A 19,013-nucleotide genomic window follows, 5' to 3' on the forward strand; every position below is an offset into this window, starting at 1 on the left:
TATGGTTTTTTTTGTGTTTTTTTTTTTTTTTTAAACTTGCCATAGGTGTTCTGATCTTAACACCAGGTAAGACACAACTATTTTCAGCAAAGATTGAGGTCTGTCAAGATCCAAAAAAATGAGGAAGACAACATCGTGACTAATACTTATACAAAACAGTAAATACCTACGTTTGCATGTTTGTTACACATTTACCTGTGTAAAATTTACGAAGATCACTTGGTTACAGAAAATTCCTCAGGGGAGCAAATTGTCAGTTTTCACAGAATCACAGAATGGACCAGGTTGGAACGGACCTCAAGGATCATGAAGCTCCAAACTCCCACCACAGGCAGGGCCTCTAACATCCCAATTTAATACTAGACCAGGCTGCCCAAGGCACCATCCAACCTGGCCTTGAACACCTCCAGGGATGGGGCATCCACAGCGTCAGCCTGGTCCAGCACCTTACCACTCTTATAGTAAAGAACTTGTTTTTGTACAGATGCTCTAGCAGTATTCTCTCTGTTTTCATACACCTGGAAAAGGAGTGCTGGCAGTGATAACCAAAGCCTTTTTTGTAACCCTTGAGCAAGACAGGCAGAATCAAAGAGCTTTGGCAGACACCAGAAAATCGAGTCAGTGGGAACAACTTATTCTTCCTATTCCATTCAACAGTGTACTCTATCATTCAGCCTTTATTTAAGTGTTAATTTAGTGTATGAACACTTTAATTTTATTTTATTTTTTCATAGTTTACAGTTGCTATTTGCAGACCTGTTAATGGGCCCTGCGCCAAGAAGGCTGTTTGCAGAGGAGAAAGGTTGGGGCTGTGACCTTACCTTTATGGTAAGGTGGTATGAGGCTGTACTGCTGAGATGTTGTTAGAGGAGTTAGCTTGGAAATGGAAGCAGTGTACCTGAAGGAGCATGGGTATCTGTGTGGACTCATTTGCTCTGCTTCTGACTTGGTTCTTGCTCAGGCAAGTCTACAGAATGCTGCTTAAATTATTACCTATCAGTTCCCCTATCGAACAACATACAAGCTGAAGAAAAAAATCTTACTTGTAAAGAATTAGTATTCATGGTTTTGAATGTTAAATATACTCCTCTCAAGTCTGGCAGGAATAATGGAGAATCCCATTGCTTACGGAGAACTTAATTACAACGAAGTTTAATTTGATTCCCAAACCCAACGCACTCCTGAAGATGGTGCTTGTTTTCAAACTCCCAAGGAATGTGAATTACTGCAGATTTGTTTGTATTCCACATGCAACTTTTTGACCTCTTGTTCAGCAGACTAAATTTGAATGGAAAGTTTTCTCCATTTCTGAATATATATAGCTTCAGTGGTTGTTTTTTTTATTTATTTATTTAATATTTTTAGGTAACAAATACGTTTGATATACATTGATTGTAAACACAATTGTAAGCACATCTATACTTAGAATACATTTTTCAGAGATGAGGAACTTTGTTTCTAAAGAACTGTTCTCAGTGGCCAATAGCTCCTCTCTATTTATTTATTTATTTATTTATTTATTTATTTATTTATTTATTTATTTAATATTTACTATCAGCAGTATGAGGAGGGATATTGGTAACTAAATTCTGCTCTTTCTGGCTGATTCTTTTGTATTGACTGAGGACAAAATGTGACTCTGTCAGGCTACTCCAAGCATGTGATAACGTGTGAAATAAAGTGTGCATGCCAGATGTCCGTGTCTTTCCACCCGTCAGTGACAGAGATAACTCGGCAGGCTGAATCCTGCTGTACCTTACTGATGACCCCCAATCTTTGTGTTCCTGCATGAAGAGCTGAAGTGAAATATTTGGAGTTAGCCCAGAGCAGGTGTACATACGTACGGTGTGCCAGGACCTTAAGTCAGGCTGTCACATACACCCTTTTGCCTACTGGGAACGTGAGTGCTATGTGTGAGCGTGCAGATGCTTGCATGTTTGAATAAATCTTGTCTCTCATACCACCCCAGGGAGTAAACGCAAATAGATTATGACCTTGGGTGCCAGTGCCCTCCCATCTGAATCCAGGGTTTGTAGCACCCCTCTGCAGGGAGTCCTTCCACAGGTATAAAGGAAGCAGATCAGAAGGAGCGGCTTTGTGTTCTCTATACTAGGTTTATTTTGGAAGGTGTCCACAGTGCTTTGTCACCATTTGGCAAGAACAGTTTTATTGTGAAGCCATGGGCTGCGGTGATGCAATAGATGTCTTGTAGGATGTGTTCTACTTCTGACCTGATATTAAACAATAGTTTTCCCTGAATTACATTTTATATTTAGAATCACTCTCACATTATTCAAAGCCTGAGCAATCGTTGTTGTAGTTACTGTTTCTCATGTGGACAGAAGGAAAACTTGGATTAAGTAAACTCACCTTTTAAAGACAACAAATACTGACAGCTGTGAAAAGTAGTTTGTAAACCAGTAAATATTTACATGTATCATATTACTGAAAATGGAAAAATCAGAAAAAAATCCTCAAGATTTTTATATAGCATTCTTGAGAAATAAAATGGTAATTCAGAGAAATAGAAATATTCATTAGCATTATAGTTGATAATCCATGCCTCAAAATCCTTAACTCTGAGATGCCTGGTTTTTCATTTCTGTATGGAAATTTATGTTTCCATATAGAAATTATGGCAACTCACTGCAAAATTTACTCCTGAAGGAAAATAGACACTCCATTTAAGAGGAGTATTAAAATTGAGTTTGTTTTCTACTGATTTCCTTACAAGCTGTGTTTTGCTGGCTTTCTTTTTATTTATTTATTTATTTATTTATTTCTCTCAAATGAATTGATCTGCTTTGTTCTCCATAAATGGCAACGGCTTTTCATGTGTATCTTTCTTGTACTGGATATTAGATATTTCTAAAAATGAGCATAAGTGAAATTACTATGTATAATGAAAGCATTGGGTGAATTTCTCTATATACCAGTATTTATCACTTTTCTACCTGAACACCGAGTCAGAATTGAAATTCTATTGGCACACACTCTAGACCTGTGTTTCCAGCTGTGGGTATGAAAAATTCCAGGAGAGCTGTATTGAAAACACTAAGAAGCATTGGTGCAGTTGCATGAGAATCTGGAGGCTATCACTGCACTGGATTTAAGCAATTTCTTTTAATTCTGCACTAACCTGAGCTCTTACATCATACAGCAGAACTAAAACTAATTACAACAAAATAATGTTTCATGTGAGACACATCCTATATCTAGAGAGTTCAGAATGAGAGGGTTGATTAAAACATACAATCAAGTATATGCTTTTTATTTTATTTTATTTTATTTTGTAGAAACATAATTATATGAAGGGAAATGCATTTTAGTGTATTTGAGGAAATGTATCCTCCACTTGTGGTTCTATTTCAGTTTGGTTATTACATGGTGAGTTCCCAACATCCACAGAAAAAGCATTGAGGATTTAGTACTGATAATTCCATGGTGGTCCAGTTTATTTACTCAAGGTAATGAAAAGACCCATGGATCCCACAGAATCTATGGACTTCTTTGTCTATGAACCTCAAAAGTTTTTGACACATCTCTGCAAAGCCTCTTGCAGCAGTGTAATGCTTGCTTGCTTATGGCATTTATTTTAGGGAGGAAGGCTCAGAGCAGCCCCACTGTTGACCTTTCGCATGCAATAAATGCTCGGCAGAGCAAAGGTAAAGGTCAGTGCTCCCTCTGGCCATGAAACACTGCTCTCCTTATCCACCACATGACTCAGGAACCAGTACCTGCATTCCTGTTGGCCTCACAGAGAACAGGGCTGAATTATCAAATAACAACCAGCAGAGGCACAAGTTAAGTTGAACTCACCGCAGACAGTACTAACAGAAGGTGGTTTTAATACTGCCATCCTATTCCTGCCTGTGCACAGTTTCTGCTTCTTGTGAAATGGGTCTGGTTTTTCTTGGATCTCTTTTTGAGTTGTCCGAGGTCATTAATATGGCAGAGAACAAACCTAGAGAAAATAAAAGGGCATAGTTTTCTGACAAGAAGCTGAATTGGCTTACTTACAGTGATGAGTGCCAGAAAGCTGGTGTAAGAGCAGAAATTTTCACAGCTAAAAGAATGGGAAAGGTTAAGAATAAGTAGGAGATGATGTGGGGGAGACTAAGGATGGGATGAAGTATCAGCAACCACAAGCTCTTAGATTGCTGCTGCTCAAGGACCTTCAACCTCCATATCATCAAATCAAATGTTAGCTGCCTGCCAGGAAATTCTGGAGTTATGAACAGATACACTATGTCAAGAAAAACTGAACTATATTGTTTGTTTTTTACTACACTGCTATTTTCAACTTTATGTATGTTTACATCATATATCTCAGTACTTGTGGATCTCTGTCATAAAACCAATGGGAGAGCTTAGTTATGTCTAGAATCTCTTCTGGAAATTCTTTATGACCTAGTTATACCTTAAGGCAAAACAAGGGTTGCTATCAGTAGTTAGAACTCTTGGGGACTGGTAGGTAATGAATGAGGAGAGGCTGAGACTCTTCTGTTTGCTCAACTGTGAAACAAGAAGGCTTGGAGACATCTTACTGCTGTCTGTACTGAGTAATGAGAGATTTGGAGGGGATGGGTCTACTCTTTTCTCAGATGTGGTATGATAGTAGGACAAAGGAGAACAGACACCAATCAGAACGCATGAAATTCTGATTTGATGGAACGAAGGACAATGAATAAGCAACATTCTTTTTTCCCCCGAATGAGAGCTGTCACACACAGGAGCAGAGAGGCTATCAAATCTGCATCCTTAAAGATAGTAAAAATGCAACTGGACAGGTCCTGAGCAACCTACTCTGACTGCTGCTGCTTTTGAACAGGAGGTTGGACCAGTTGGCTTCCACAGTTTACCTCAAGCCCACATAGTTCAGTGTTGTTTTTCTTTTTCGAGGGTAAATGCTCCCAATGAGTACCTCTGGCCATTCTCTAGTTCTGCTCCCTGTAACTTCATGACAGGTCCATAGATAGCAGTCAGCCACATGCTTTCTGTTCCTCTTTCTTTGTAATTTGAACAGGGAAACAAGTTGGAATAGGATGTAGAGACAGAAGACAGCATAAAGAGTGTACTAGTGGATTACTTCAGAAGTATTGCAAGTCAGTTTTCATGTGACATTTCTCCAAGCAGCATCCAAACAGTAAAAATACTTAAAGCAAACAGTGACCTCAGAGTTGCTGCTACTATCTCAACCATGTCCAGAGGTTTTAGCAATTATTTAATGCTTCACAAAGTGGTTTAATAAAGAAGTCTGAGGGGGGTGTCCTATAGATTTTGAAGATGAAGACAGTCGTGAGATCATTTTAAGACAATCTGTCACTGATGGCACGACTGTCTTAAATACCCAACTCAACAATATCTCTGTATGAGAACGGGTGTTAGTTAATAGGGACAAATGATACTGGAGAGCATCAAAAATTTTAAAATACAAAATGGCAGAGCCCCACAGAAGGCCAGTGATTCGTCCATTGCAGAGACTGGAAAGCTGGGAAAGCATACAATTTAAGCTTATCTGCTAGTAAATATGACTGCATTCTTGTGGTGAAGCATGGTATGTGTCAGAAGGGATATCCCATCTGAAGGACAGACATGTTGGACTGATTTTCTATGTGCCTAAATGTTGGCTACTTTGGAAGCACAACTGCTGATAACTGACCTGGTTACTTCTATACACAAATCACCAAGGACTCAGAAGTGATGCAAATACCAGCCTCAGATTTCATGATATGAAGAAATTTCTCACCAGAAGTGGAGTGTAGAATGTGCCTTTGCTTCAGTTTCTAACAACCGAGGGATATGTAGAAATTGCTAGAAGATTAGCAGTGACTGATGCATAACCTCTATTCCTCAACCTAAGCAGATCAAAATAAAGTAAGGGGAGCAAAACTTGATAGGTAGTTAGATAGTGTGGGCTTAAGAGGAGCTGCCATATGATTTTTTTCCTGCTTTTACAGCTCTAATCTCTTTATGCATTTTTGAGTTTTCTAGCAATTTCCCCAAATGAAAGAAGAGAGTGGGTGCTTAAACAAAACCTCTGTAGTCCCAGCAAGGACTTGATATTTACAGTCCACTGCTTTTGCAGAAGGTCGCCAAGTAGGTAAAAAGAGTCCAGCAGAGCCTGATTTATAAATAAAGGCATTCTAGAGAAATGGAATGATTGTCCTCTAAATTATGTTCAGTATTGCTGATCCTCTCCAGCAGTATCAAAATATTTGGGAATATCCTCAGTGAGACATTGTGAAAAAGCCCTGAATTTATTCTGTGACTAGAAATTCTGTATGTAGGGTGAGAAATCCTTTCTGATTGATAGAGGAGATAAAAGAGCCATTTTCCTGAAAACAAATAAACAAACAAACAAACATTGGTTAGAGATGCAGGAAAAGAGTGAGCTTCATAGAGTTCTGGACTAACCACCACCACAGTCAGGACTGAAGAGGCTTAATAGCTTGTGTGAGAAGAATCTGTGCAGTGATTGAGTCTGAGTTCCTGACATCCCTGCCTTCCACTGCTCAGAAAGGAACAGTGACAGTATTTTTCTTAAAGTGTGGACTGAGAGATGTGAAGTGTCAAATATGATTCTGAAGGATTCCTGGAGACTGAATCCTGCAGAAAGCCTGAGAATACATACTGTAAGTCCAGGAAAAGTTCCACAATTCCCTGTGCACAGTACTAGCTGATAGGGCAGGAATTTGCTATCAGTGATGCTGGTGGATCTGTAAATGGTTCTAGGAGTTGAAGCAAGTCAAGCACTTGGACCTTCTTTGCTTCTCCTTCAGGCCTTCACTGTTAATGGCAGAGGACTCTGAAGCCTATCCTACGACCTCCTGAATGAATGACCAAAGAAAACATTTTCAGGCAAGATCCAGTTCTGGAATGAGAGATTAGATAAGATCTTTGCTTGACTGATGATTCCAGGAGCCAGAGCAGAAAGATATTGATTCAGAGTATGGATCTTTTCTAGTTCTGAGGTCTGACACTGACATGAAGGCACACATCAGTAGATATTCTTGAAGCTTATGCTCTCTGTTTTGGAGTGCCCTATGTTCAAAGCAATGCTGACAGACAAGTAAAATGCACAGGTTTCTTCCTGAGATAGAAAAAACTCACTTGCCTTCTAAGCTGTCAAAAACACCTCACTGGGGACCCTAAAATGAACATCAGTCTTTTAGAACTTCACAAAAAGTGTCTTGCTGTGTTTAACTGGGAATTGAATTGGATGTGAATAGAATTGGGAAGATATTGCATAGATTTCTTTCTTACATTGCTAATGCAGAACCCTAAAGCTATGTTTATTGAAAAAGCTCAACAACAAAACAAACTAGAAAGAGAAGAAACTCTCAAAATCGGAATTTTTGAGAAGAGGCAGGAAGGGAGTTAAGCAAGCTCTCAATGAAGCTGCCTAACAGAAAGGTGCTCTTCAGCAGTGGAAGTTGTGAGGTAAAAAACAGAATATCCTGAGGAGAGTCTGAGAGATTTGAAACATATCTATTACAAATCAATACAGCAAAAAGCCCAGTCACCCAAAGAGAAACTGGATATACAAACTGTTCTTCAAGGACTGAGTTTGACAGTTCGATAATTTGATAATCTGGAGAGACTACATATTTTAAACATTACTTAGGATACCTAATTAAAGAATGCACTTCCCTAGTGTAATGGTGGAGAAGGACAATACACAAAACTTAGGGAAATCATTTGTCCCTCGGACCAATCAGTTCCACTTGTTCTTCTCCTGCAAGCCAAGGATGACCTGCACCAGACCAGACTGAGCAGAGGAAATGGCTGGCTGCAGTCAAGGAAAGCTAGCGTAGTGCTAGTGGAAACATCCCATTCTGCAGGATCCAGCTGGATTACAACTAAGCCTGAAGGCAAGAGGCAAACTGAAGAGGTTTTTATTTTTCTTCAGTAACAATAACAAAATACCTACCTATGAAGCATCATAGGGGACTAGAGTGATCGGATTTAAGTACTGGATCCTGAAGCCCTACAATCTTCTTCATCAAGATTTGTTATAGATACACATACACAACATAAAGATGGCTCTACCTGTGCCATCAAATATGGGCTATTTCAAAAGGTTATTAAGTAGTTAGATAAAAGGTCAGATTACATGACTTGTATAAACTGTCTAGAATCATAGAATCATAGAATGGCCTGCGTTGAAAAAGTGGTTTCTCAACAGCAGGTCCCTGATTTTCTTTTCTTTCTGAAGACAGTTTTCTGCTCAACTTTCCCAGAGTAACTTCTTGAAAACTACTGCCCGCTGCAGTCACATGTGGTATTCCCTCATGTTTTGGGGCTTTTGCAACTTCAGTCTACCCAGCAGTGGTGCACTAACAGAATAATATATTCATGTTGCAGCTATTTGGTATTGACTTCTGTGTAATTCCAGTAATGCTCTTGGTACATTTTCAGAAGAGTTTATTTATATGCATTTGGTTCTCTTCAGGTCATGACACTCTTCTACATGAGCAGAAGTTCCTTAGTGGCGGAGTTGAGAGCTAGGATGGAAGCTGCTCCGTCCATCTAGCTTGACTGGCCCATATTTGTAAGTAATTACTGTACGTACATTAATTTCTAGAAGCTGAGTTGATCATTCTGCAAAATTTAATAAAATTCTCCTAAGTATGAAAGAGTAATTTGTCTATATGTGTTTTTTATTGAGAGTATTAGGCCAAAAGATATTAGGTGCATAGATAAAATTGTAAGACTAGGCATTCAGATGATGAACATCATTGTAGCAGTGGTAAAATTCATATACTTACTGCAGAAATAGAAAAATCACCTTTCTAATGACATTAGAATGTTCCTTTTATTATAAGATAAATTCATAGCTGACTTCACTCTATATGAGATTATATTTTTGGTATAATAACACAAAGATATTTAATTGCTCTTTTATACATTCATTTCTTCTATATTATTTGAGATAGGAAGACAGTCTGACGCAATGCACTGTTCAGTGGAATTTCTTATGCTGTGTATTTAGAGTTTTTCTATCCCTTCTATGCAAAAAAAATTGCTGTCTAGGTAATGACCAGGGCACCACACAGCACCACACAGCATGTGTGTGTGCATCATTGCTGAATGTTTCAAAAATACTTCTAAGAAAATTCTTGCTCTCCATGCAGTCAGAGGGAGATTTTGCAGTGAATTTAAGGGGGAAATAAGATGGATGTTTCTCCCATGGATGCCCTTAAATGTGCTTGGTGTTTGTGTACGTGCATGTTTGTTTTATATCTGTTGTTTTGTCACTGCTTACTGAACAAACTAGATTAAAGTTTTAACATCAAACTACATTTTTCTTGGATGTCTTTGCCTACTATCTTTGTTTGTTGTATTTCTGTAAACAAGATAAGAAATGAGTAAATAGGGAATTCTACTTCCATGATGCATTTTGTAGCAAGTTCTCCAATGATTAATGGTGCAGCATGTAAGCGTGCTAGAACAGGAATGGACAGAGTATTAGAAATCTCAGGGGCATCTGAAATGTAGGAAAGGTCAGTTCTGGTTAATTCACAACTGTTTTAAAAAAGATATGAACTTTGAAAATAAATGGTACTAATTCTGAATGATTACAATCGCAGTGAATCCTAATGATAAATGTATATAGATATGATAGTAAGCAGTTATAATTATTTAGTATGTATAATATACATATTTTAACAGATAACATTACATGAATATAAAATATATATGGAAATATATAAGATTTAGTATAATAATATACTATTTCCAGATGTATTTAAATAATACAGTATACATCAAATAAAGTAGTAAGTGTTGTCGATGTTGTTGTTGTTTTTAAGAGCTTAACACCATTGATTTTCAGAGAAGAGTATTAATTTAGGCTAGGAGGGAACTCAGAAGGTCAGCTTATTACCTTCTTCATACTAGAGTTTTACATGAATGGACCAAGCCCTAAATCTATATTGTGCTTCTCTGAAAACATTAAGCACTTTCAACTCCAAAAAAAAATCAATGTAAGATTAGAAAATGCTTTTTCTTGTTTCAAAATCAGAGTCCATATGGATCTTAAGTTAAATGGTTTGGAAGTTTGGTGAAGGAAGGTTCTGAATAAACTGAGGAGATTGGAATTTGACCCTTCTTATTTAAAAGTACTATTGAGTCTGTGATCTACAAGAAAAATAAAACTCGCATAGTTGTGTAAAAAAAAGCTTTCCGTTCCAGATAGTGGTAGAAATACAATAAATTGAAAGAATGAAAAGATTGCTGATTATTTGAATGAAACAGTATTTGAGGATACCAAATGACAGTCATGTGAGCAAATGGGGCATGTCTGCAAGTCTCACTCATGGCTAATAGAGGTGCTTGAATCAATGAAAAAGAGTGATGGAGAACTCTTTGGAGACCTTGGAAAGAATTGCTCAGGCAGTATATGAAATTGGTCAGGTATTAGAAAGCCAGAAGTTACAGCAAAACATTTTTGAGAACAGTACAATTAAAGCACTATAACACTTATTCAAAGCAAAATAGCAGTGTTATTTAAACTTTTGAAACCACTTGTGATTTTAATACTTTGGATACATCTTTGTCTGTTGTACTTTAATTTCTTTGTGATTATCCCTTGCTAGTCACATGGAAAAAAGATATACCTGGTCAGCAACAGTACTTTTTGTAAGATTAAAGAAACCAAAAACGTACAAAAAAAAAAAATAAAGTATATATATATTTTTTTCCCCTCAGTTTTCACAGTTATGCTGTGGTTTAAGTGCATAGAGTACACAGCATCCAAATGAGGACTTTTTTTGAAACCTCTGGAAAGACTGATTCCGTTTTGCTTTTTGCTTCTTCCTTTTTAAAATGTTGCAGTAATTAGAAGGCTGACGTAAATCAAAGAGCTCTTCCTTCCCCGAACTGCTATGTTTTTTTTTATACACCTCAGCAGGAGGAAGGATTTACTTTTTATCATTTTGACAACTGAGACAACGTATGTGAAACAGGTGATCCTAGCTAACAAAGCACATTTCTTATGACAGCTTACAGGGCAGGAGAGGAAGGATTTAGGAACTGCATAACAGAAATAAGCACTGAACATTTCAGATGCTTTAAAATCACTTCAGAGCTATGCAGTTTGTCAAATAATGGAGAGATTTTTTTTCTTCCAAATGGATTAACTCAAGGAAGTTATTTTTAGCATGGAACCTTAGACTCTGTTTTTTAACAGCATGTTTCTAAGGCTGCCATCCCAATCCTGCCTTCAGCCCACGCCTGGAGAGCTCTGCTGAGCCCAGCTGTGATGTAGAAGAGCAGAGCTGCCACCATGATATGCAGCAGCAGGGGGCAGGGCATGGCCCGCATTGGGCCACAGCTGTTCTAAACCACTTAACATCATACAGATTTAAAACTATTGCAGTTGGACATAGGTTGGATGATTTTCAAGGAAGTCTCAAATATTCTTCTCTATCTTTCCCCCTTACATAGGTGTAACCACTGCTCTTCACCAGATTTTGCTTCCCTGAAAGGGCTGTATCAGTATATGTTTTAGAGCACTAGACAAGTAACCAAGGCTGCACTTCAGGCCAAGAAAGACCCTTCACTTCCTTTGCTTCTGCCTTCATTTCTGTTCAGTCTATGGAAACCAAAACAATGGGAAGGCTCATCTAGAGGATTTGATTCTTTGAGGGGCAGCTGCACTGAGATCTCCTCTCTTAGAGTAATACTACCCACTACGTGACAGTGACACTGCAGTGACACCATTGCTACTGTGAAGGAGCGTATGTGAAGAAGCATGGAAGTTGGCTGGGGGACAGATGCTGCTTGGTGGGTTGTGGGCCATTGATTGGCAGGGGTGAGTCCTTGTTCTGGTGGGCAGCAGTAGACAAAGAGGTGTATTGCCACCTGCTGCCTGTGAAGGGGCATCTGTGAGGCCATCTTCCTGAAAATGGTTAGAAATGCGGGGCTTCGAAGAGTTCTGGACTGATCATTACCACTGTCAGGGCTGAGAGGACTGTGCAGTGGTGGAGTTTCAGTCCTAGAAAACGGAGAACCCTGGACAGTCCTATCCTTGATGTCAGAGGTCTCTTGTAGCCCCACCCTTCACTGCTGTGAAGTATTTTAGAATTATATAACAGAATTAAGCACTGAATATTTCAGATGCTTTAAAGTCATTTTAGAGCTATGTACTTTGGCAAATAAAGGAGAGACGTGTTTTCTTTGAAATAAGATATTTTTAGCTTACAACTTCTTTTTTTTTTCTTTTTTTCTTTTTTTTTTTTTCTTTCCCAAGGTAGTCTCATAAAATTTGAAGATAAGATTTATGGCATTATACAGAAAATATCTCCTGAAAGAAACAACCTCTGTGCTATTGCTGAACTATGCAAATACTTCTCACCAGGTACGCTCTAACAACCAGGCTTAGGAAGAAGTCTGATATGCAGTCACTCACTGAAGAGCAGGCTGCTGTGGAGGGAAGCTGAGACGATGTTTTTTTCCTGAATGTGTTGCGTTCTTCTGCAGGTAGAGAGGCTATTCACAGTACATATACTGTGCCTGTTAGCCTGCATTTATTTGGTTGACTAAGGTTCAGAGACTATATAACCAATCTCTCTGATCATGAGAAAGTTCATTTTACAATTTTACGAGCAGTACTCGGTTTACTTACTGCAGAAGGCAAAGAATGAGTAACTGGAATGTACACTGCCAAAGAAGCAGTTCAAGGGTGGAGTGTCTGTTTCTCAGGCAGTCTTACAAAATACGCCTTACCTCCTCACTGCAAATCTTATGAGGCCCGAACTGCCCTTCTCTCCTTAGTGTGTTTACACACATTCCATTTGCAGCAGGTGATTCTGAGCACCTTTTAGGTTTGTTGGCTGGGGAAGTGGAAATGTAAAAGAATGATTTCTACCAGTCTGAGGTAAAAGGAGCTTCTCAATTATGAAATGCCTTCATAGCAGCCATTTTTTTAGGAGACAGAACAAAGTTTCCTCTCCCCTCACTATTGATACACCTGCTGTTGCTCATTTCAGCTGATCACGTTAACAGACATCTCACTGCTTGCAAGGTATATCCAAACTCTTAATCCTCATGACTTTAGCTGACCAATTTACGTAGCAAAGGAGATAAATTAGATGTATGATTATCTGATCCCCTCCTTTCCTGCTGACCACAGTCTGCCAGTACAGATTGGATCAATCTATCCCTTCCAGTGCTATGAATCAGGGTGCTGTTAATTTTTTCTCTTTCCTGGGCTGCTATAAGAGCTGCATATCGGATGGGTAGTGCCCTTCTGTTGTCAGGAAGAGCAGGTAAAACCTGCTTAGCTTATCCCAGAGGTCATCATACTTGACAGGAAAGCAACAGAACAGCTGAAGTTATTTCTTTACAGCCCTCTTTTTACTTAAAGCTGAAAGGTAGCAAGAGAGTGACCAAGCATATTCTGCTTTTTAGGAGAGCTCATGCTTGATGCTTGGTTCTTTACCTGGGATCATGGAGAGGCTGTGAGGCATAACTGTGGAGATGTGGAGATATGCCTCTCCACTTGCCAGTCTTTTCTTCAGGGTAATGTACCCGATTTAAACACAAGCAAACAGCAAGTCCAACAGGGCAGTGATCAGGGACCTGTCATCTCAGTTGACCTCAGCAGTCTCACTATAGAACCTGCAGGCCTGCAGGAGAATAGCACGTACAACATGTCTACCTTTCTCACACTCCAGACTGTAAGTGATAAGCAAACAATTTGCTTTATGGGCAGAAAGCAGCTATAATCCAGAAGAGGAATGAGTTTTGCTTTGGCATAACAGTATTGAGTCCAAAGTGCAGAATTCTGGTACACAGCTACATGTAAATTACTGTGATTGCTGCATCACATATCACGCCTGGGTGAGTCTGGATTGTTTTGAAATATTTCCTACTTACCTGTAGTAGTAGTGAATTCATAGGAGAATGTCAATTACACTCTGCTATAAAATGCTCCTCGGCCTGGTATCTGGGTGTATATAATTATGTTATTGTCTTTTCTTTTCCTTGACTGACTTTGCAAGAAAGGCTCAGTTTTTAAGATGATGCTGAAGCACATCCAATTTCTGATGACTTCTCTAGTTCTTTCCTTATGAAAATATCTACTAAGTCATTAAGATGCCAACTACCAATCAAATAAAACTTGAACAGCAAATTAAGGGGGGAAAAAAAAAAAAAAAGAAAATAATCAACTTTACCTGATATACACATGGCCCTTACATTTTTTCAGTATTTCTAGAATACCCAGAGCAATACAAACATTATTTAATACTAACTTTAAATTAAACTTCTCAGTTTATTAGGTACTATTCCTACTTTTCTTTTTGGTTCCTTGAGGCCAGCAGTCAGACTTGTTCCAGTAATATCTTTTGCTATGGAAATGTGGCCTTTGGCTTCTCCTTTGGTTTGTTTTCTATTTGTTTCCATTTTTGCTTAGTGATAACTGAAATCACTGTAATTTGTTTCCTTTTTGAGTAACCAAACCCATAAGACTGTCTTTTTTTCCTGAAATTTTCATGTGAGCTAATAGTTGCTATTAAGTGATTTTAATAAACATATGTCTCGCTCATACATGCATAGAAACATGTAGTAGGCAGAATAGCCTGACTTGTGAAATATCCAAAGTTGCTTTGATCATAAAAATCTTCGACTTTAGTCTCCGTATTTATTCTTTGTAATTGTTCTATTACTTCTTTATGTTATTATGTACCCAGCTTTTATTTACTGCATTGTTGTGCTTACAGTCCCATGTTTTCGTGTACTGTGAAGGTGTGATTTCAAACATCACTGTTATTTTATGTTACAGTAACAACAAATATTTACAGAGAAGTATTTATTGTCTTTTGTACTGAATTCTGTATTTTCTACTTCCTTACTGTGTAGAATCCCAGAGTAGCTGGGGTTGGAAGTGCCTCTGAAAATTCTCTACTACAGGTTCTGTGGAGGGCAGGGTCAGTGAGACTTTTTGATGTTTTGAACACCTCAAAGAGTGGGAACTCCCCTGCCAAGTATTTATGCACATGAATAAATTGACCTGAGCCTCCTCTTCTTGAAGCTGAGCAGCCTCTGCCTTTCCTCTTGGGTCAGATGCTCCAGTCCTTTCATTACCTTTGTGGCCCTGTGCTGAATTTGCTCCAGTGGAGCAAATTCAAAGTGCACGGGGGATCTTCTACGGGGGATCCCAGACCTGGTCAGCACTCCCGATGTATCTCACCAGTCCTGAGCAGAGGGCAAGGATCAGCTCTCTTCAATCTGCTGGCAAAGCTCTGTCTTGTGCAGCATGGAAAGTTATTATCCTTCTTTGCTACAAGGATGAATTGATGGCTCTTTTTTTTTTTTTTTTTTTTTTTTCCCATGTTCTAGATTATCCCTAAATTCTTGTATTGTTGCTATCCTAATCTTCCTGAATATATCTTCTGCAAGCCTCCACACAACACAACATCAAATGTACACTTTTCAGTAATGTACTGTGTCCTACTTCAAGGCAAGTATATTTGTTGTTTTCAGAAATCACCCTGGATCCATTTTTTTCTTTCATTGCTTTCCTCGTTTTTATGCAGTTTAAAACTCTACTGCTATCCTGCTATCATCTGTCCTTGCAAACTCTTTTATTTTTCACCTGAAAAAGTTTCCTTGGTTTATTATGCATATATAATTGCTTTTATTTATTTAATTATTTATTTATTTTCTTTTTTTCCCTGCTCTGTAGTGGCAACCATCTCTTTCAAAAAATCAACTCAGCTACCTTTGGGTTTCCAATGGCGTTTCAGATGCTTGTCCATTATCCCATTCCTTCCTATCTGCTTGGTATTGCTTGAAAGCAAGCTGCAGTGAGCGTGGTTGCTCTGCTAGCAGATGGAACCCATGGCTTGCCTGTGGTCATTCCAGCCCATGACATATGCTGCCTTTCCTTTTCTTGTTTGCCCCAAGAATAACTGACTCTAACAAGACCACAGCAGTGCTTTTCCGGAATCTGAACCAAACCATGGAGAATTTTTTATTATGATCTTAAGAGTAGTTGGTGGGTCAATTTCTTGTTCTGTTGCAGATTCCCTACTTTCCCAGTCATCTCTGATCACAGAATGGCCTGAGTTGGAAGGAACCTCAAGGATCATGAAGCTCCAAACCCCTGCCACAGGCAGGGCCACCAACCTCCCCATTTAATACTAACCCAGGCTGCCCAGGGCCCCATCCAACCTGGCCTTGAACACCTCTAGGGACGGGGCATCCACAACCTCTCTGGACAGCCTGTTCCAGCACCTCACCACTCTTGTAGTAAAGAACTTTACTGTTGTAAGTCTCAAGAAGACAGTGCCTCAATTCAGACATAATTTTTAATGTAATTTTACTACTTGCGAATCTGAGCTGAAAAAATGTATTTTCTTGACTGCTGAAAAGATGTAAAAGCAAGAAGTTAGGAATGTGCTAATCAGTGAAAATAAAAGCCAGTGCGTGAGAAAAATACACAATAAATACAGCCAGCTGCCACTGGGTGGCTCTCCCTGGAAAGTACAGGCATGTGCCAATACGACTAAAATAACCAGACTTCTGTAATACCTCGGATTTCTGCAATTTTTCGTGGAATTTTGTTACAATATCAGAAAATCCCTTAGTAGCCCGGATGGTTTCAAATTTATTATGTTATGTTGGCATATTCTAAAAAACTACAAAATGAGGGAAAAAGACTATCTACTGCACAATCCTGTTTGTCAGATAAAAACTTTTTCTCTGATATCTTGAAGCCTCACCACCAGTGATTAGCAGTCAGTAAGCCAAGAAGTAGTTTAGCAGCACGAGGCACGATTTAGTTTGTTAAAACTAAAGACTCAATAAAACTAAAAGAATCAATACAAAATTAGAATGTGTATCATGTGATAGGCTCTTGTACAGCTAGGCAGTGTTACAGCCTATTTCTGTTGCCATTGGATATAGCATGGAAGTTTTATAATTAACTAGTTCTTATTTTGGAATTACACAGCTACTCTTGGTTTATGAAAGAGTCCATCCAGTCACAGAGGAAATCTGATCAGTGGAAAGCCATGAAGAAATCAGCAGCTCACTGTAGATACTGCAGTGAGCTGGTCCTGTGGAGATGAATGGTATTCCTTGTCCTCAAGGCACAGCAGATGAAACAAGCTGCTCCTCTCTACAGCTGGGAATTGCTGAAGGTTAAGCTTATTAAATTTGGAGACCTGCTGAGAAGGGAATGGAGAGCTCACCCAAAGGCAGAATGTCAGAAAAAGGTTCTTGGGAGAAGAAAGCCAAGGAGAGGAGAGAATGGCAGGCTGCACCCTGCTCTGGTAACATTGGCAAAACAATGTCAGCATCCTCTTCTAGAACTATGTTGTTGGCTGCTGGAGTCTCCACTTCAGACACTGCGCTGTACAAAATAAATATCATATATTGAATAAAAAGTGGAAATACATCCCAAGCAGACAAAGAGGTTCCTCCTAGACCTACTGATATGTCTTACGAGGAATCTGACGCCTTTCTGTCTGATACATAGAATATAACTACTTAATTAAGTGAGCAGATAGGAGTAACCATGTTAGACCTGTGAAGCAAAGAATGCATTGTAATACAATGTGTCCAAGAAGCTGGTGTTCCTGCAATAGGAAATTATCTGTCATTATGGAATTGAGATACAGATTTAAGCTTTTTTTATTCTGCAGTAGCGTTTAAGTGTAGTGATCTAGAACAGCTCTTTAATTTATTTACAGCCAGAAGTACGTTTGCTAAATGCACTGAGATTTACGAACAAAGAATGATAATGAAGGTATCTTTTTCACCTTGTTTTCAGAAAATATTTATATGGTTTTGAGCATTTAAAGAAGTTTTCAGAGTATGCAAAGCATTAAACAAAACTGAAAAAAGAGCACCTGCAAATCTTCACATTTTATTTGGGTAATTTGAAACTCTAAAGACTTATAAAGAAAGAATGTATCATGAGGAAAAATGCAGGAAAATAAAAGGCACAGCTAAATTTCCTCTGTGCAAACTGACTTTTTAAAAAATGGACTAGTCCAACCACAACACAAATTCTATGGAAAGACCAGAACTGACTGATGTCTTTGCACCCTAGAAAGCTTAAAAAATGACCACAGCGGACTCTGCAAGGTGCAAGCACAACAGGTATAGCTGCTGATAGCCCATTCAGTCAAGTTGGCTGCTGAGATGGGAAATAATAAGCTCCACTGCTCAAAGAATAGGTACAGTTTGCTTTCTGAACAGCACAATGCAATTTCAAGCTGTTCTCTGCTGCTGACTGAAATGCTCCGATGTTTGACAGTATTTACTGTGTACTTCAGTCTCAGTAAGTATCTGTCTATCAATCTGTCTGTACATTGTGGATCGCCTTTTATCCTCCTTTTTTGAAGCTAGAGAGGTGTAAATAAAGCAGGTGACATTTAGATTTTGGTTGTTTGTTTATTTTTGTTCACAATTGTCTATATCTGAATTATCTTTCAAAAAAGAAGAAAAAATCTGACTTCTTCACACGCATTGTCAATAAGAAGAGGCCATCCAACCCTGAACATTGCCCTTTGACACTTTACAAGCTACTTGTGAATCATACACTACAGATTAAATAATAGGGCTTGTATACTTATGTGCCTGTGCATAGCTGTTCAAGGAAACCACAACATACTCTCTGCTGTTAATTGGATCACTTGTACGATAACGTACTTCATTTGGAATGCACTAGTGCAGCAGTATTTATAACTTTTGGAAAAAGATATAGGTAAAGCAATTTGACCACTCAAGATTTAAAAAAAAAATAGGAATGAAGACGAGTTGAGATGGAAGGGAAAGAGGGAAAGACCTCTGAACTGTGATAAGAACAGTCTCCTAATTTGTGTAAAGTAAGAGAGGAGAAAGAGCATTCACTGAAAACAGCATGCACTTGGTGCATACGTACCTGCCTGGATACACTAACAGGAAAATTGATTTATTTTCTGCACTTATTCCTACTACTGATTTTAAGAAAAATCAATGGAATATGGGTCCTCTCAAAGGCTCCCCATTTATTT

This window comes from Meleagris gallopavo, chromosome 1, assembly GCF_905368555.1.
Source record: "Meleagris gallopavo chromosome 1, MGAL_WU_HG_1.1, whole genome shotgun sequence".
In the NCBI taxonomy this organism is placed as follows: Eukaryota; Metazoa; Chordata; class Aves; order Galliformes; family Phasianidae; genus Meleagris; species Meleagris gallopavo.